Source organism: Rattus rattus, chromosome 5 (genome assembly GCF_011064425.1).
Source record: "Rattus rattus isolate New Zealand chromosome 5, Rrattus_CSIRO_v1, whole genome shotgun sequence".
NCBI lineage: Eukaryota > Metazoa > Chordata > Mammalia > Rodentia > Muridae > Rattus > Rattus rattus.
In genome coordinates, this window is record NC_046158.1 from 138,932,381 (window position 1) to 138,953,466 (window position 21,086).

The 21,086-nt window shown below is 42.4% G+C and overlaps 1 non-coding gene across 1 annotated transcript; it reads left to right on the forward strand.

The window, feature by feature from the left end:
* The first annotated feature begins 1,227 nt into the window (after positions 1–1,227).
* Positions 1,228–1,351, forward strand: LOC116902615. Its single transcript, XR_004388194.1, has one exon. It is a non-coding gene; the product is annotated as a small nucleolar RNA SNORA40 (small nucleolar RNA).
* Positions 1,352–21,086: the final 19,735 nt, after the last annotated feature.

The following is a 21,086-nucleotide window of genomic DNA, read 5'->3' on the forward strand; positions in this document are numbered from 1 at the left end:
TGGAGTGTCTATATGTAACACATGTGCGTTGATGTCTATACGCCAGTGAGGGACAGAGAGTACAGAGAATGAAGGAAGATAGAGGAAGAGAAGGACGACCCAGATCTGTGTGGCTTTAAATAGCCACAGGTAGCTATGAATATCTTATAAGGGATGGATAATTACAAGATAATTTGTCTTTTCTAGGTTGACAGTTCATATCAATATCAATTGGCTCTGAGTTTATTGTGTGGATGTTTTGTGGGGGTAAGAACTTTGATTTTGCTGGGGTACAGGGATTTGTGACAGCTAACCACAAGATGGGCAGTCATTGCGTGGAGCTGGCATGGCAGCAACCTGCCCTGGCAGCAACCTGCCCTGGCAGCAACCTGCCCTGGGAACTTAGCAAGATGGGCGATCATTGCTGGTGCTAGCCATAGAAGTGGCTAGATGGCTGCTGGGGCCAGAGAGAAGCTGGTGCTAGTGTGGGATGGAAAAATCCCTTTTTAATATTTCATGCTACAAACACACATATTCTTTATAGAGCTCAGAATTCACTTTCATACTACAAGTGTGAAAGATGAGTATTATGTTGTTTTTTTTTGTCAAGGGTTAATGAATAAACACATTTGCTATTGTTGACCATTTATTTATTTGTTTGTTTGTTTGTTTATTTATTTATTTATTTATTCATCTGTTCTGTTTTACTGTAATGCCTCACCAGCAGCTATTGGCAATGCCAAAATGAAGGGAATTAACTACTTCCAATAAAACTGTATCTGTAAACATCAGTTCAGTGGGCTAGATTTTTCATAATCTTTACCTTCCTTGACCTTGTATGACACAATCTTAGTACAATGTGTTTGAGCTCAAACTTCCTGTCAAAAGTGGACCCTTCCTAATTCGCTTCCATCTCCTTTGATCTTGCCTGATCAAAGCAACGTGTGGAAGAAAGTATTTATTTGGCTTACACTTCCACAACACGGTTTATCATCGAAGGAAGCCAGGACAGGAACTCAAACAGGACAGGAACCTGGAGGCAGGAGCTGATGCGGAAGCCCCGGAGGGGTGCTGCTTACTGGCTTAAGGTTACCATCATCTCCTCCTCTTGTACCTTTCCCCTGTTCTTGTTTATGTTTCAATAGATCCCTTATCATCTGTTTCTCAGCCAAGACCATGGTGACAATAATAGAACTATATGCACACGCTACTGTGAAGGGTAAGCTGTATCACAATTCTTGGCAGTGTGGTACTTTTGTGCATTTGGTTGGCTGGTGAAGAAAGGCATGGAGAATGGGTGCAAATGCAAACCCTCCTTTGCAGCCCAGAACTCAACGTTCAGTATGAGTTAAGATATATACAAAGGGATATGACATACAAGTCATCTCAAAGGGAGGATGGTATTCGTAAAGAAGTCGACTCTAAGAATAGTTCAAAACTTAAAAAACATAGGTAATGTGAAAACTAAGACACACCAAATCAAATGTGATTACATTCTAATTTTCATGTGTTAGAAGAATATTTCCAATATTTATAAAGCCTTATCTGACCATGAGGTTGGGAGTTGAATATTTCTATCCCACTGTAACTGGATGTGTGAGGCCTTTCTCTGCATTATTTTGTTTCATGCTCCTAAATCTCTTGTGAGCATTAGGATTATCATTCCCACTTCGTAGGTAGGAAAACTGAGGCTTAGAAGCCTTAGAAGGTTTAAAGACTATTTTCAGTGTCACCCATATGGGAAGAGGTTCGGCAAAGTTTGGCACTCAGCCACCTTAATTCCAGAGCTGCTTTGTGACTTTGGAGATTCTCAGGCAGAGAAAGTTCACGGGAGTCACTCCAAGGATCAGTCACTTTCCATTAGCCTCTGGAAATGAGAAGTGGTGAGAGATCTGAAAAGTGTGATGTTGACAATGCAGGGGTTAAGTAGGGGAGAAAAGTCCCTAGGGCTTTTCCTCGGCTGCTCCTCCAATGTTCCATCTCAGCGCCCACCAAGGCCAGCTGCTCCTCTGTCATCGCTGGCTTATTTTCTTGCAAGACATCTTAGTCATAAACTCAGTAAGTCCTTTCCCCATCAAGAAACCCAGGCAAGCTACTGGGAAACACCCAAACCAGTTCTGTAGTCTGAGTCCATCATCATATTATAAGCCCGAAGAGTGAAGCAGGAGATCAGAGGTTAATTGAAGTCAAAAGTTTGGAAACTTTTTAATTGTTCATTTAATTATGCTGCACTCCTCCCTCGCCCTCCCCTTTTTGTTACACCTGAGCAATGGCTTGGAGAAAACAAGTTTCTTACACAGATGTTTTCCCTTAAACCCTGCCTCTCCCCCAAAGGAGGGGAAAACCCAGCACTGTCTGTCTGTCATTGTGGTCATCCAAGAAATACAAATTCGAATTTTTCAGGGCCCCAGGGTGTTGGGCACTGGAAGCAGAGGGTTTTGTGACTCAAGCTCAGAGCCCCACTATGTGCTGCAAGAGAATTCGTTGAAAGGTATTTGGAGGTGGAGGTGGACATTTCATATGCGCACAGGATTGCTGGGCTGACTTTCTTCCTGGGTCTTAAGGTGACTTTGGGGAAGTTTTGAGTCTTTGACTCATACACAAAACCATAGAGGTGTGAAAGACGAACAAGTTTGGGGCTATTGTGCCAATTAAATGAAGCCCTGTATCTAAAACACCTGATACAATATTCAAGGGCATAGTCACCCTGGAAGACAGCTTAGACTCTTGGGGATGGTCATCTGTTGACAACCCAAGGCTGTTGTATTACTTACTCTCCTTGTCCTCTGTTGAGACAAAGACAGAAAAATGGCAATAGGTCCCGACTAGTCCCTTATGTTAACTTCCCTGGTGCAGATTTCTAGATGCTGCCAGGCCTCAGCAGATGGGTCCTCCCATGTGAGAGAGCTCCCAGCTTCCAGAATTCTTTCTTTCTCATGTACTAGGTGGGCTTCCCTTGGCCTGAGGGAGCTAATATGTTTCGTTTCGCAGTGAGTTTTGTAGATTGCATCTGGCCAGATGTTCCTCTGTGTGGGCTCCTTAAAGCAATGTGGGAGGGAAGGAACACCCTGGAGTACATGGGTTTTCAGCCAAGAATACTGGCGTTACACCACCCTGGTCTGCACCAACCTCCGTCACTGTCACCACTGTTAGGGAGCAAGACTGCATTCCAGGCTGAAAGCTTAGAGGCAGTGGTCCACATGCCACTTTAGATATTTCTTCTTTTTATTAGGCAGGCTCGAAAGATGATTCCTATGGATAACACAGAGTGTATTGTCAGAGACATCTTTCAAGAAAGGAGCCCAATTATAGGCTATTACTAAATGCTAAAATGGCTACTCTGCCAAGTGACTACAGAAGGAGTCATGAGTAATAGCTAGGAGAACATGTATCTTGTTTGCCTAAGTCTATTCTTTCAGTATTCCATTCGACTCTATGCTGTGGCCAATCAGCAACCTTTCTTCTACCTAGCTTAAATCTGAAGGCATTGAAGCATCTTCATTATAACTCAATGTCCAAAGCAGTGCCCTTAAAAGATCAGTGGAGACACAAAATTTTCACAGGAGCTATGGGAGGCTTTGTCATTCACCAACCAGGAATGGAGGCGGGTGGCTATATCTACCACTAGAGTGTCAGCCACCCAACCAAAGTCCAGCAAAAAGGAAAGAAACAAGAGAACTTGATCAGTTATTCTTAGAAAATACCCAGTCAACTGTGCCCTGCTCTTCTTCGATTGAAGAAAGTGAGTTTTAAAACCAAGTTAACATTTTTTGATACTGAACAGAGATCAACCACTCTGATTGAATTCCAGGAGCCTGTGTCTTATCAGAGAAGGGGTTTGGGTATCATGGCTTCCCAGAGAACATATCAATCTAGAGACTGTTATTGTTGCCTGACTTTGAGGATGGCAAGAGGAAGGAAAACAGTGGAGTGACAGCACAATGGTGACATGCACAGTAGGTACAGCTAGAAGTCCCTCTTCAAGAGGATGCTGTTACACAATGCTAGCTTCCCCCATGGTATCTCTGTGTTAGTCACCACAGAGCTTCTGGACTGAGGCCCTAGTATGAGAACTGAGTAGAAGGAAGTTTCAAGAGAAGGAACCAGGTGCTCACCGTCACCAATTACTGAATCCAGATGTGCCAAAGCTCTTAACTCTCCTGCCTCCAAGTCTATGGGACTTTGGTTTCCCATTATCCTGTCTGCCTTTCTAAGGTGTTACCTGCCTAGATTGGCTGAACTGAGTTTCTGCTTCATACTCCTGTGGTGCCAATCAAATTTGTATCTATATTCCTGTGGCTGTGTTTCATTCTTGAGAACTTGACCATCACAGGCTATGTGTCTACTTGCCATTTTACTAATATATTGTATCAGATACGGGAAAAATTATCCTTGCATAAAAGTCACAATAGTTTTGTGCAATCCTAAGCAAAGATCCAGATATGACAGATAGTCCCAGTGGGGGCTGTAGATAACAATAAAGGCCAGCCTTTTCATGAACAATGGTCAGTGTCTATTCAATCCTTACTGTGTACTGATTTTCAGATACATGCTTGTGATATGTCATAAAGCATCCACTGCTCATCAGAATTATCAAGGCCAGGACTCAAGTGAGGTGTGTTCATCTCTTTGGATTATAATGCAACACTAGATTCCAGGATTGTAAAGAGTGAAAAAGCTCATAAAATTAGCACATATATTCCCACTTGGTTCAGGCTAGTCCTTACCTTGCCTTAGGGAGGATATGGGAATATATCTTCCTTCCTTCTACCCAGCTGCTACATTCTTCTCTTTTACCTAGCTTAAATCTGAAGGCATGACCGTTCGTGGTCACATGAACCTATTGTAAAAAGTGAACAGAAACTCTAAACATGTTTGTCACATTTCTAGGAGCCACAGAGAGCAAGGTGGCAGAATTTGAATTTTTAATCCAAATTTATTTCTTTTATGCACATGAAGTTATAGGTTTTTCAACTTTCTTCCAATTTAAAAACACAGTCAGAGAATACATACTAGGACAGTCCACTTCTTGAAATCTCAGTCTGGTGTGGAAGGATCTTGAGGAAAAGGACCCAGGATTAGATTTCTCAAACCTCATATATTCTTAATCATCTTGATAAATGCCATAAAATTATAAATTAATCAATGAATTAATCTAATGTTTAGGTCCAAGACCCCATAACACAGTCAACTCTCAGTAGCTCAGCCAGAGAGACTGAGACTTTCAATACAAGAACTTTTCATAGGATACTTGAGAGTCAAACCATGAAAAGTGGAGCTTGCTGTGTGAAGAAATCAAGCTAACTTGAATGCTTGTGCATGAGGGAACAAACATATGTTTAAAGTATATGTGTAAACTTGTACTAGTGGATCTAACAAGGCAATAATGGGAAGTTGAAGGTTCTGGAGTAGGAAAATAACTCTGTGTGTGTGTGTGTGTGTGTGTGTGTGTGTGTGTGTGTGTGTGTGTGTGTGTGTGTGACTGTCTGTGTGGGTGTCTATGTGTATCTGCGTGGATGTCTGTATGTTGTCGCAGGAGTTTGAGTTCTAAGAAATATCTGCATAGGTATAAAACATTGATTTGAGAATGAAAATGGAAGATTAATTTAGATCTTTTGACAGTCTCTTGGGTATGTTAAGCACTAAGAAGACTGGGGATTCTGGTTTCCAGATAGCTGGTGATACTACTAATGCCTTATATCTAAAATGTAGAGGAAAATAAGGTCTTAGATCAGAGTAAAGGCCAAGGTAGGGCAATATACAGTCCCTAAATGATTTCATGAACAGACATACTGTGCAGTAGGCAGGACATTACTGTATGGAACCATTGGAATATTGGAGTTGTGTAATAGATTAGGCAGTCTGATCTAACAAGGAGATAAGGTGGGAAATGGAAGGGGAGATTTTCCCCAAGCATGGGAAAGACTTGCTTCTATTTAGAAGCCGAGGGGTGAGGGGATAGAACCATGGAAGATAAATTGAAAGAGCAAATGAGAGAGTAGATAATCCTTAGAGCAAGTCCCCGCAGCACTGAAGGAAGTGACCCAGAACAGAACCTCCAGCTCTCCTGTGCTTTCCTGTCAAGGAACAGAAGAATATGGCTCATTTTTGCTTTAGTGATTTTACTCCTAATTATTAACTGCAGTGAAGTGGTGGCGAAGGGAGCAAGCCCAGCAAGGACATGGAAGTAGGAAAGGTCTGAGAGTCTTTCTATGTAACAGCACACGTGGAGATCTATAGGGAAAAACAATGAGGCGGTAAACAGGAAACACAGGCTTTGCAAGGTCTTTCTTGTGAAAACAAAGGCAACTTAACTGAGATGGTCTTGGCTCATCTGGAAGATAAGCAAACTAGTAAAATGCTCCCCATGGTTTAACTTCTTACAGGCACAAATGAGGCACTGTGTGTTCACCAAATATCCCTTATACTTGGCAAATCGTGACAGTGGCTAATTTTTAATGAAAAGTTATTCTGTGTCAGGCATTGTTTAAAGCCAAATAGAAGAGTTAAATCATCATTCATAATGGGTGACGTTTTTGGGGGAGAGGAGAGGGGACAGGTCTTTCTTCTTCTTCTTTTCTTCTTCTTCTTCTTCTTCTTCTTCTTCTTCTTCTTCTTCTTCTTCTTCTTCTTCTTCTTCTTCTTCTTCTTCTTCTTCTCTCCTCCTCCTCCTCCTCCTCCTCCTCCTTCTCCTCCTCCTCCTTTTCCTCCTTTTCCTTCTCCTCCTTCTCAAAAGATTAGGGGGAACCCTACTCTGGGTGTCAGCACCCTCCCACCTCCCACACATCAAGTCTCTGTGGAACTAGGTACATCCTTTCCTACTGAGGCCAGACAAGGCTGTCCATTTAGGGGTGTGGGATCCACAGTCAGGCAACAGAATCAGGGGCAGCCTCTGATCCAGTTGTTTGGGGGACCCACATGAAGATCAAGCTGCTTGTCTACTAAATAGGTGCAGGAGGCTTAGGTCCAGCCCATGCTCAGTCTTTGGTTGGTGATTCAGTCTCTGCGAGCCTCCAAGGGTCCAGGTTAGTTGACTCCATTGGTCTTGCTGTGGAGTCCCTGTTTTCTGGTCTCTCAATCTTTCTTCCAACTCTTCAGAAAGACTCCTGAGCTCGACCTAATGTCTGGGTGTGGGTCTCTGCATCACTTTCCATTTGGCTGCTGGATGGAGCCTCTCACAGGACAGTTGTGATAAGTTCTCGAAGCAGGACTTCCTACAAAGCCCTAGCTGACCTCAAACTGTATATCCTCCTGCCTTAGTTCCCCAAGAATCACAAGATTCTTACCACTATGTCTGATCTGAGAATATTCTTTATTGATCTCCATTTATAAATAAAAACATCTATATAAAAGAGTTTACAATGGTTTCTTTAAACAGAGAGACTTGAATGGTTGATATCATCATTAAATTTTATATTGCACAAGATAGGCATTTAAAAATTATTTTATTTATTTTTTGAAGTTTTCATATCTGTATATAATGTACCCTAATCATATCCACTCATCATTCCTCCTCCAACTCCTCCAGGTCCCCCCCCAAAAAAACCCAAACAAAATAAATGCCATTTAATGCAATCAAATTATTTAGAATGTTGTCTTCTCCATTTTGTTTGAGTGTGACACTCGTCAGACCCTAACCCTACAGAACTTCCTGCAAAGCTTCTGTGGCTCTTCTCCAGAATGTCTTTATGACCCACAAACCTATAGGGAGAACCAACAAAACCGTGGCAGTAATTGTTCTTTGCTTCTGAATCTCCCTGGGTCAGTCTGACTTCCATCCCTGCTGGGCTTCTTGGTACAAGCAGTCTCCTGGGTAGTTTTTGTTTTTCCTCCAATTGATGGCTTAATGGTCTGCTTCATGCTGTTTAATTCCCCCCTAGTTTCACTTTACTGTAACCTGATTGCATTAGCTTCATGTTGCCCCAAAAGCAAACTCTGCAGTTACTGTTTTAATATAATTAGTCTTTATCAGGGATGTGATCCCAGGAAAGACAGCAGGCGCATAGTGAAATGAGACACTGAGAAGAAAGATAACACAGGAGTATGGGTGGGATCTCTTTGGGAAAAATGGGTCTTAACCAGAATAGATATGCCAAAAGCTTGTGCAGAATACACCAGAATTCCCCTGCTTTGAGGCAAAAAGTTAGGATATATTTTTGCCAATTTCCCTCTCTAATTATAAAAGGCTGGTATTGGTGGTATAAATCCCTTGGTGTTTCTGGACCTCCAGAAGAGCAGGCTAATGTTCACTTATGGTGAGAAGATATACTGTGATCAAAAGAAAAGTTCAATTTGCAAACTGTGAAGATTGTTGTCAGATAATCTCTGGGGTATGCCAAAAGACAAGGCTAGACACAAATAGTATCTGCTATAATTGTTAAAAGACACTAAGACCAGGAAAATGGAGCAGCAGTTAAGATGCTTGCTGTGCAAGCAATTGGATGGGAGTTCAGATACCCAAGCCTATATAATCTCTGGGTCAGTATCGTGCCTCACCTGTAACTGCAGCTTCAGAAGGCGGAAATGGTAACCCTGGAGCAAACTGGCTAGTGAGATCATCTGAAGCCTGAGGTCTGAGCTGGACTGAGAAACCCTGCCTCAAAGAATAAGGTGAAATGGTCACAGAGGAAGATTTCCAACATCAAGCCAGACTCTCCACACACGCACATTCTTCCTTATACATCCATGTGCCCATACACAGGCAGACATGCAGACATGGAAACTCACCCCACACACGAGAAGAAGAAAAAGAAACACAGGATAAAGAGTATGATCCATTTAAGCAGAGTTGTCTACGGGCAAGTGCTCAGTGGGTGTGAGCTTCGGTGATGAAGACAGCAGCATCCTCACCATCAAAACCAGTACAGAACACTATACTAGCCAAATAATACTTCAACCAGCAAACGAACGCCCAGATTTCTTATTGTATCCTTCCCTGTTCTACTCCTTACGGCTGTCTGCACTAGCCATTGATATTTTGTAATAAAATGGGTAGCATTTAGCAGATTAAACTTCTCATCTCTGAATTCCTGTGTTCTGCTTTAGAACATCTCCCTCCCCCTACCAAATGAACATTGACTTTTATAGTTTATTATTTATTTATTTGTTTATTTATTTCTATATATTTTTAAGCCATGCCTCATAGCTCCAGGGTCAGGAGATAGACATCTTGCTTTTATGAAGGCTCCCAAGGGGTGAGCTATAGTTAAACCACATTACTCTGGAAGACTTTAAGCCATTTTAGCTGCTCAGTGTAAAGAACGCATCCCGGGACCAAGGCAGGTTTCCAAGACAACTGGGGGTTTGATGGTTCATTGAAGGATGGCCAAGGCAGCTGTGTGTTGGTGCTCTGGAAGTCTCAAGCTATTCTGCAAGAGCTTTTGGTTCAGGAAATACAAAACATATTTGCTACAAACATTTCTCTTCTCGATTTTTAATCATATATATATATATATATATATATATATATATATATAAAGAAATGTACCCCATCTGTTATTTTTTTACTCATTTAGACTTATACAGATGAAAATGGATATTTATTTGATGCTGTATATTATATCTTTCTATGAAAAAGGGTATTTGGTAAAAGGCAAGTGTTTATTCTTCTCATTCTGCTAGTGTCTGAACTACTGAAGTGGTCTCCAAGTTGGGAAAGCCAGTTGGCCATGAGGTGGATTCCTTTGAGGACAAGTTCCTCTCAGTGGCAGACACAATGGGCAGCAAAAGGCTCACTTAATTCTATTAATCGCCAACACTTGGCAAACAGAAAAGCAGGGTGGTAAGAGGTTAAAAGACCTCAGATATCCACAAGTCCATCCTTACATCTGAGGAAACTGAGCCCCAGAGGGGAGGAATTCTTTGCCTAATGACACATGGTTAATTAAAGGCAGACTCAGGGCCAGACACTTGGGTCTCTGGAGCCTAGGAAGAGTGGAACAGAATTCTTTCTTTTTTCCTCTTCTGTAGAGCATCAAAGTACAGATGGAGAGCCAAACTGCAGACTCAAACTCACAGAGGTATTGGGGTAACACGGGCCCTTAGGAGTCATGAAGAAAAGGTGTTTAGAGACATTTCAAAAGCATACTCCTTTCTGTAAAGAATGCTACTACACTGGGTTTATATTGCACTTATTTACCTCACTGTTACTTCTGCCCTTAGGGCCTGAATTAGCTCTTCTGAGTTAGCTGTTTGATGAAAGCATTTGGCAGAGTGTTTACCATGGAACATAAACAATTATTATTATTATTATTATTATTATTATTATTAATGCTTAGCATTATTATTCTCATTATTGCTCAATGGTGTCTTACTTTCTAACATAGAATTTCTTAATTTTGCCTAATGTTTTATGGAAACAATTTTTATGAGTTTTAACTCATTCTTATAGAGCATAAAAAGGGCAAGAAAAACATCAGATATGTATTGTGAGAATGTCAGAGCTTACCCTTTTCATGGAGATTGGTTGAGGCTCTGAGAAGGTATATAGGAGAGGGGATAACTGAAACTTGCTGAATGCAGTATTTCCTAAGGTCGTTGACATTTCTTTTTAAAAAGATACATCATTGTATGTTCACATGCATTATTATGTGTTCTAGGTTATACAGGTCTTTAGCTTTGGGAAGGAAATAACAATTTAGGGACTGCATTGTTTTTCTTGTTACTCATGGAAAATAGTGAGGAAAGTGATGAAAGTGCCTATTTTAATCTAGAGTGAGAAGAAAAGCGTCCCATCATGATGAGGAAGACAGAGAGGCAGGACTATTATGAAGATTGTTACCTTGTGTCTGTATTCTGGAAGCAGAGAGTAAATGGGAAGAACTGGGCTTTCAGATCGCGAGGTTTATGCCCCCCTCCACCTCAGTGAACAAGCGTAGAGGGCAGTGGCTAGAGTTTTTCTTGCTTTTCTTCTTTAGGAGCAAAAAGCATCTTGAGCTTGGTCTTCTACTTTTAGCACCCAAGGCAGGTGCTGGCACTAAGTAGGTACTCAATAAATGTGCACTGAGTTGAGACCAGCTCTAAGTGGAAGTGAAAAGCCATGATCAGGAATCTGAACACTATTTGTCAGACAGTGGGGAGCTGTTGATGCTTCCTGCTCAGAGGAATGACGTGCTCTGAAATGGACTTTAGAGACACTCGGTTGGCAGCACTCAGAGGATGACAACTGAAGCCAGAAACTGGAGGGAAAAATCAAGTCTGAGTTCCAACAGTGTTTCAGACAAGAAGCAACTGAACTCACAGGCAAGCAGAAGGCTGCAAGCTCCCCATGGCAGAGCAATCTCTTTGATAGGAAGGTATTACATTTCTGAAGTGAAAAATTTAAAAGTCGAAAGAGACAGGCTAGGGATATGGGCTCAGTCACTAAAGTGCCTGTTGGAAAAGTCTGAGGACCTGAGTTTGATCCCCAGAACCCGTGGAAAATAGCCTTACAAGATCACACACACACACACACACACACACACACACACACACACACACACACACACACATAATCCTATAATCCACACACCGGGGAGGTGGAGGTAGATCACTGGGGTCTATTAGCTTGCCAATCTAGTTTGCTTCAAAAGTGCTGGTCCAGTGAGAGACCCTGTCTTAAAAACAAGGTAAATGGCGCCTCCGCAGATCAGTATGCTAGGTGGTCCTTAGGCTCCATGTGTACCTCCTCTATATGTGTTTCTATACTCCCCTCACACATATATACCCACATCCCAGACAAAAGAAAGGTCAAAAGAGGAAAGGTAATAAGAATTCATAAATGATTATTGTGTTATATAAACAGAAGGAAGTAGATCCTGAGAATCTGAGGTTTGGGTCCCTAGATGCAGACAGCAATAATGTCAGAGGCACACAAAGAAGAGTGGCATCTGTGGACAGCTTGACTTGTAGCTGAAGATGAGCCCATTTTGGCTTTGAGTCAAGTGAAAGCTACTGATGGGACATTGAAGGGCACTTAAACCATGGCGCACAGGGTTGGGGATTTAGCTCAGTGGTAGAGCGCTTGCCTAGAAAGCGCAAGGTTCTGGGTTCGGTCCCCAGCTCCAAAAAAAAAAAAAAAAAAAAAAAAAAAAAAAAAACCATGGCGCACAAAGGGAAACCAGAAAGGTAAGTTTGGCGAAGTGATACCAATTTTGGGTCCGCCTCTGTGCACCTAAGATCCCAACTTTCTTGACTACATGTGAATGTGACTTCGAAGACTAAATGCAAGGAAAGGTTTGGTCAGCAATCTGTTTGCATAGCTACTTCTTCTAAATTGAAACATATCCTGTTGGACAGAAGCCTGTGAGACTGAGCGAATAAATACGAACTGAAAAGGCTCTGGAAGCTTCTGAAAGGTAAATTCCCATTTCCATAGGAAATCATAAAGCAGTACAAATGCTGGAGACAGACAGACAGACAGACATGGAGAGGGAGAGGGGGGGTGGGGTAGAGTCCTACAATCCACAAGTCACACTGACCTTCAAGGGCTCTCACTCATGTTGGTCCTTGGAGACCACTCATGAAGTGCCCTTGAGTGAGTCATGTTCCGGCATGTAAACCCTCACTTACACTCCAACTAGTGACCCCAATAAGCTCATTGCTTCACCAAAATAGACTTGGGTCCAGTTGTGGTTTGTGTATCTTGGTGATTGGTCTCCTGGAGTGAAGTTATGTTTGCTCATGTTTCACGTCATGCAACGCTCCACATCTCCAGACAAACACAACTTTTCATGACCCCTTAAAGAGAACATGGCTTCCTAAAGTCACATCTTTGTGTGGCTGATATTTCTCCCCACACAGATTGGGTCTAGGCATAGTCATGCCTAAGAGGAGGCTGAGACACTCACAGGTTCATTCAAGGACACATTTCCTCCGACCCTCTAAGCTCAAACTCCAAATCAGAGGAGTTTAATTTTGGGAGTGAGTAATTTGAGAGCCAAAGGCATCAGTAGGAGAGTAAAAACAGACATAAGGCTTCCGTGTGGGTAATAGAAATGATAGATGCTTCTATGTCAACAGAGGGCCCCTACTTTTGCTTCTGTTGTGTTTTGTTCGGGTATGTGTTCAAATTTAGCGTGTGCATCCAAACTCCTGTCAACAACAAAGTAGACAAAAGGGCTGGAGTTTTTCCTGCATCAAATTTACAACCACAGATCACCTCATGTAAGTTTCTCTCTTTTGGTGCTTAGAACTATTACTAGTATACAGCAGGAGTTAAAGAGATTGGTCCAATCCCAAATGGCCCAATAGAACCATTTAGCAGGTTGAAGGGACCGTCTTGATTTCAACCGTTTTCTGTCAATGGCACCATAAAAAGACAAAAGGCAAGGAAATCACAGAGGAAACTCTACTCTGGGATGTTCCTGTAGGCTCCAATTTTGATGAACACTACCTCTGCCAATTCTTGGGGGGAGAAGGGCCTTTTGGGGCAAGATGACTCAAGGTTTATGATGAGGGAGGGTGACATAAGGATGGATATCTGAACTGTGCTATGTTTGACGTAGTATAGACCACCTTCATTGGATAGGACTTAGGACAACATTAAAAACCTGAGCTTATGTCTAAAAAAAGGTGGGTAGAAGGCCTTTCCATGTCTGAGCTGAAGAAAGAGGCCCTTATGTCAGGATAGGAACTCAAGCAGGAAAGGAGACAGTCAAAGGCCATGGTGGGGTGGGGGGATGAGGTGAGGAAGTGGGGATGGGGATGTTGCTTACTGCCTTGCTTCCATGACTTGCTTAGCTTGCTTTCTTATAGAACCAAGGACCACCAGCCAGGGGTGGCCCAACCCACAGTAGGCTGAACCCTTCCATATCAATCACTAATTAAGAAACTGTCCCATAGGCTTACAGCCTATCTTAGGGAGGCATTTTATCAACTGAAGACTCCTCCTCTCTAATGACTCTAGTTTGTATCAAGTTGACATCAAACTAGGCAGACTAGAGTTTTTTTTTTTTTTTTTTTTAAATGTGTTAAGATGTGGAGCTAGAGATCTGGCTCAGTGGTTAAGAGGTTAAGAGTACTTTTTGTTATTGCAAAAGTCCCAAGTTCAGATACCATTACCTACATGAGAGCTCACAATCACCCTTAAATGCGGGGATTTGAGTCAGTCTTCTTGTCACTGCAGGAACTAGGAATGCATCGAATTGTCATAAACACATAGACAACAACATCCATACACAGAAAAAGAAAATAAATCTAAGATCTTTAATACACGTATTAAGTGCCCATATGAATAGGGCTCAGTGTGACAGTTCCGTATTTTAATAGTGCACACGTTGATCAAATACAGTTTTTATTAATAAATTCAAAAAATACATAACCTATGTGTGTTGAGATACAGACCTACCTAGAACAACATTTGGTACACAAATGGTTTGTGTGTGTGTGTGTGTGTGTGTGTGTGTGTGTGTGTGAGAGAGAGAGAGAGAGAGAGAGAGAGAGAGAGAGAGAGAGAGAGAGAGAGAGAGATAGATTTCCCCCAACATCTTGGTCATTAAGAGAAACTCATTAAGGATGCTCCTGCCCCAAGTTCTGGCCAGCCAATCCCACGTTCCCTCGATCTGTTGATCTACCTAGTGGCTCTCTTTTCTTGCCAAGAGGAGGAGGTAGTGGGGAGCTTTTACTTCTTGCAATGAAGAATGAACATCTTCAAGGTGTACCAAGCGCATGCTCATTCATAAAACAAACATTTGTAGAGCTTCAGCAAGAGCAGGGGTGGTGGCAGTCACCGCAGTAGGGACTTGGCAGTTGGTTCATTAGAAGCTGAAGCCCCCACTGGAGGCCAGCAGGGAGTGAGGCTGGAGGTGGGGGGCAGTGCAAAGGCCAGCTGGCTCTCCAGCAACAAAGTCAACACTGCCCCAGATGTCTGCCCCCGGGTTGAGGCCATTAGCTACAGTTTACCTGCTCACTTCATTTTTCAAAATTAGCCAGGAAAGCCTCCCATGGAAACACAATGGGCAGGATTTCTCAGCAGGGGTAGAAAGAAAACAAAGCATATCTTTCCCTGTAACTTGTATCGGGTTTTTAAAATGTCCCCCAGAGCTCTGGATCCTGGCTGACAGGATTCTGATTGCTCCCACACAGATGTCTGTGTGACCCTCACCTTTCTTTTTCCTCCCAGATGCACCCCAGTGAAGGCCAGACTGATGTTTCACCCACCCCTGTTTCCAATCTTGAAGAGAAATCCAGTACTGAATCCACTGAGACATTAACTTTTCTCCTCTCTATCTCTCTGTCTCTCTGTCTGTCTGTCTGTCTGTGTCTCTGTCTCTGTCTGTCTCTCTGTCTCTCTGTCTCTGTCTCTCTTTCTCTCTCTGTCTCTCTCTCTCTCAGTCTCTTGTCCCCCTCTCTGTCTCTTGTCCCCCTCTCTGTCTCTGTGTCTTTGTCTCTGTCTCTCTATGTGTCTATGTTTCTCTCTGTCTCTCTGTTTCTCTCTGTGCCTCTGTCTCTGTCTTTCTGTCTCTCTGTCTTTCCCTCACTCTGTCCCCCTCTCTGTCTCCTTGTCTCCTTGTCTCCTTGTCTCCTTGTCTCTTTCTCTCTCTCTCTCTCTCCCTCTCTCCCTCTGTGTGTGTATGTCTATGTCTTTCTGTGTCTCTGTCTCTATTTCTCTCTGTGCCTCTGTTTCTCTCTCTCTCTCTTTCTCTCTCTCTCTTTCTGTGTGTGTCTATGTCTTTCTGTGTCTCTGTCTCTATTTCTCTCTGTGCCTCTGTTTCTCTCTGTCTCTCTGTCTCTCTCTCTCTCCAGCCCCCAGGGGATATTAGAGTTAAATTCCTGGGTTGACTGTGAGAGTTGCTGGGAGACTGGAAGATGGTATTAGTTTTCAACCACCTGATTTAATCTTTTCTCTCACTCCAGCTTTCCTGTGCTGCTGCTCAGACAAGGCAGAGGGCAAAGGGGAAAGGTGAGAAGGTTAAACACTTGTCTGCAGTGACATCTTTTCATCAGCTATGCTGAGAGCCCCAGAGAGACAGGAGTGGCCACAGTGTTGGTGGAATGGTGAAAGATGTTCTTCTGTCTAACTAACTCTTGGTCATCTATGTAGCCCAGCTTAAGTTTAAGTGGGAGAAGTGGGGACCAAAAGAGGCAGGAGGGAAAGCCATGATGGAGGGAAAGTAATACCCAAATTATAAGGACCTCAGCATAAGGCTGCACAGTTGAAACTGTCTGGCACAATGTATGTATGTATGTATATATATATATATATATATATATATATATATATATATATATATATATGTATGTATATATGTAAGTATGTATGTGTATATATATATTTGTATATATATACACATATGTATAGAACCCTACCAAAGCTCTTTCTAGATTACAAACCAATCAGAAACTTAAACACTCTTGCAGGATAGAAGCCTCTACTTCAAGCCCACACTCGATGCAGACCAGGTAGGAACCACTGCTTTGTGGGTTTCATCTTGGCAAAGTCCAGGAAATATGACAGAGTCTGGAACGTGGTCTCTGGCAACGTTCTAGTCACATGATTTGGCTGTTAATCCCAAGTACACAGGGATTTTTGTCTGCATCTTCTCCAGTGAAGCTGTTTGTCATAGAAGATTCCTTCTTCTTCTTAGCAGGTTCTGAGTAACCCTTGTAGCTGGAGGGACAGAGCCAGGTCTGTAGCTACCCTGGAGGAAGTATATTCAAGCTTCATTTGTGGCTAGGCCATCCCAGGGGCCTCCACTCCAATCTCTGGGCTTCTCTTCCTACTGTGTATGTGTCAACATTTGTGAAACATGCCACTCTCCCGTCACTGAGAATGTAGGTAAAAGTTGTTGTTGTTGTTTTTTAATCTTTCAACTTACTATCACCACCTTCCATATTTGAAGAACTGCCTTCCTGAGGCATGGTCGGCTCTGGAAGTTTTTTCAGACCATTTTAGACAGTGTTCTAGGCTGGTTATAGACATCAGTCTCTAATTCTCAAGACCTGAAAATATTCCCTTATCAGTAGCACTTAGGTTGAGGACCTTGCTTGGTGAGACTACCTTAATATTTACGTGGATACTCACTTGATCCTGAAAACTTTATAAGAGAGACACAGAAGGTATTTGCTAAACACAGAATCCAAGTAAAGATAGAGGCAGAAATTTGAGCGATGTAGCCTGGTGGGTGGGTGGGTGGGTGGGTGTCTGAGAACACTGGACACCAAGAAAGGCGAGGACCTGGTGCTGTCCTTGTGCTTCCCGAAGCCTTTTATACAATCTGGCATCTTGACTGGACCAGCTAAGACCATGGTGAATTTCAGGTTCCTCAAGGCAGAAGGAAATCGATTTCTGTTGCTCTAAAACACCCAGTTTGTGGAATATGTTATCATAACCACACTCAACTTACATAGGTATCAATGTTTAGTGCTTGGCGCACAGCCTGGAGCTTGGCCAGGCCAGAAGCGAGGCTGAGACCTGTGACAAGCTCAGTAAAACAACAGCACTAACTCTAAGAGATAAACTGTGGCTGCTCTGACGAGATCAGGTGAAAGCTCTTGCGGCCAAGTCTAAACCCGAGTTCAGTTCCTGGGATTCCCATGCTAGAAGGAGAGAACTAACTCCTCAAGTTGTCCTCTGACTCCCATATGTGAGTTGTACCATGTGTGCACACCCTCCCAAATAAATTAGTCTAGTACAGCGTAGATAAACTCTGGCAGCAAGGCCCAAGTCTCCATGATATAAGAAGGACTCCACTAGTGGCGATCAGTCTTTATCAATACGGGTTTGCCAAGGTTACCCTGGGCATCTATATTTGCCTGGTGGGTGGCTATGAATAAGAGAACAGAAATTGAAATGGGGTACTTAACAAGCCCAACCTATGAATGACATATTGTGTGTCTCTAATATGCTATTGGCACATTTTAATCATGTTAACCCACCTCAGATAAGCAACCTGGTAGTCTAGTTTCGAACTATATAAGCTAGCTATATCCTATCAATTTATATGTGTGTGTGGAGCATTTTAAAAGTAAATTTATCTTTAAATGTATGTACATATAGATAAATAGAGGTAGATAGATCGTTAGACAGCATTTCTACCTACTAATTGTGTATATGATAATGTTCCGATCGGCATACACTTTATGTAATGTCACAGTTTTCTGTCATAAGGAGGAAGCATGGACTTTTAGTGTGGACGGCTGTGCAGAGCCTCAACAAAAGGAGAAAAATGGCTACAAGGGCAAAACAGTGACTGAGGTGAGAACACACAATGTGCGTCAGTCTGGAACCACACCGCTCTCGCTTAAAAGCCGGCATAAAGGAATTGAGAAGTAAACCGCCAAATACACGGGAAGCCTAAGACAGAAACCATAGAGCCAGTGTGGCTTCCTCATTAGCGGAAGAAGCCTGGTATGCAGCCAACGACCGAATTTAGTCATCCGTGTGAACTGCTGGGGGAAAATAGACATGAACCCTGGAAACAGCAAGCACAGGGCACAAATTCTAGCTTACGTGGGGACCTAGAACCTATTTCACTGTATCTAAGGCTTGTATTTTATTTTATTTTTTGTTTAATTTTGAAGTAGGAAAGTTTGTATCGGTTTTCTAAACCCCGGGATACAGTGTAATGTAGAGAAAGTACACAAACACAGCACAACGTACAACCATACATACACACTAAACAACCACACAAACCTACACACATACCATAACCACACACATACACATATCATGTATATTTTCCACATGTATAACACACACACACACACACACACACACACACTAATTAAGATACACAATGTAAGATAAACACAGGAAATGATGGTAAACGAATTTATGTTCAGTGTTGAATAAAACCTTATATAGGAAGACTGTCCTGTTAAATAGACATATTCGAAGAGGGACGACTGGTACTTACGGAGAGGAACAGATATAAATTCAACCTTTTGGAACCTCAGTGATCACATGCAAAGCAAGGGCTGACACAGCTGAAGAGAGACTCTGTGACATGGAAAGTAAGAGGACGGTGGCTAATGGCAGGCTCAAACCCTAGCAAACAGCCAATGCCAGTGACAAGCATTCTGCTCCAGAGCCAGAGAGAATCCCAGAGTGCAATGTAGCACCAAGTCCAGGACCAGGTACTCAGAAGGAGGACCAGGACCGAGTCTCAGAGCTGTAGCAGCATGGGTGATCTTCCTCCTAGGGGATCCTGTAGCCTCAGGTGCCTTTCTTCTGCACCACATGGGCTCTCACACAATTGCTTCAGTTGGTGGATGCTACTAAAAGTTGACAAGGAACTGTTTATCAGCAGGTACTGTTTATTTGGTTTTTGTTTTGTTTTATTTTTTTCTTCTTTTTTTCTTTCGGAGCTGGGGACCGAACCCAGGGCCTTGCACTTGCTAGGCAAGCGCTCTACCACTGAGCTAAATCCCCAACCCCTATTTGGTTTTTGTTAAACAGGCATCTGTAACTTGTTTTAAGACAGATCAATAGTAATAATAAACTTACATCTGCATCCCCTTCCCTACTGGTGACTTGTAACAATAGGGCTAGGATAAACTATTTAAGATCAAGTAGTGACCGAGTGAAAAACACTACCCGCGATTACATTGGAAGCTTGTAAATGTCCCTCACTTCAGCAGCTGGAAAAGCCCCTCTCAGGAGGCTCTGGGTTAGCAGGGAAATTACCTACATCAATCAAGTAAGTGTGTCCCTAAGAACAAGCCCCAAGATGAGAAGGCACAGATCCTGTCCGACTCACCTCAGCATGGGCTTCTTTTCTTCCACATAAAAAGGTCAACATGGGAAAAGAAGGTCGTGGCTTTCAAGCTTGAAACCATCCACTTAGTCAGAAATCTTAGCAGCCCCCTCTTCCCACAGCGTCCTACGGGCACTGGTATCTCAAGCCCTCATGCCATATTTGCCTCAAGCCTCAGATAGCGGAGAAGTCCTAGCCAAAGCTTGAGTTGACAAATGATTGGAAAACCAAAGAACTCCCAGGCAGGGTTTGAGCTTAACCTCAGAGCTGTTGGTCAAATTGGAGATATATTTCTGATGTAAATATTCCTGGTAGCATGAACTTGGGGTTTCTGTCAGCAAAGGTTAAGAGAGGGCTTTCCTCACCATGGGTTCTCTGCCTACATGTCTCCTTCTTGGAGACAGTTTTTTCCCTTGTTTATATACAAACTTTGTTTTATGATCTCTCAACCAGTTAGCAACCTGATGGCTTTTCCAAACCGAAAGCTAAAAGTCCATGGCGCAGGTTTGAGTGCCTGAGTTAAAGGCCCCAGGACTTGTCTATATCGGACATATTTGTAAGTTTGGCTCTAAACTATGTTGAGCAAGCATTAGAAAATGTCTGGTTGTTCATGCACAGTTCAATCTATAGTGGACTTTTTATAGAGATATAAGAAGGGACATTAGAAATACATAATATTATATATATATGCCATAATCATAATCTTGAAGAATTGTGAATGTTATATTGAATAATGTATCTAAGCTTCTGCTGTCTACCTTTGAAAGGAAGAAATTTATTAAAATGGAGGAAATAAAAATTTACTCCTATGGAGAAAGAATTGTTTCCATTTCATTCTATATGTTTTCTACAGCTACAGTTGAAAACATGTATCCTCCATGAGACCTGCTAAAAGGCCATTGATAGGTGCTATGGAAAAGTACATTCCAGAGGATCAAGGAAACCAAGACTGAAGGTGAATGACTATTTGATGAGACAGTTTTAGTACTTGATAAAGAACTTGGGTATGCAAGCAGTCATCCCATAAATGTTAATTGAACTAATGGAGAGTGAGAAAACAGTTGGAAAAAAATCAGTTTTATTTACAGAATTGTTAGCCTTTCTCCGTACTGCCAAGAGCTGAGCTGGAAAGGTGGAGCCAAATAGGGAAAATGGGGAAAGTCAAATTTGGTGTGTTTACAGAAGGGGCGTGGCTTCAGAAGTGAATAGATCTGTGCTGACAATATTTTAGATAGCATTAGTAAAGATAGGACGCAGAAAAAAAGAATTGGGAGCATGAAGGCCTTTTTGGAATGAGAGGTTACACAGATGACATTCTGCAATCGTCTATTGCTAAAATAGAGATGATGGTGTTACCCACATTGGATAATCTAAGTGTCACCATTTTTATCCTGTGGGATATGCTTAAGGAAAATGCAAGATGTGACTTGA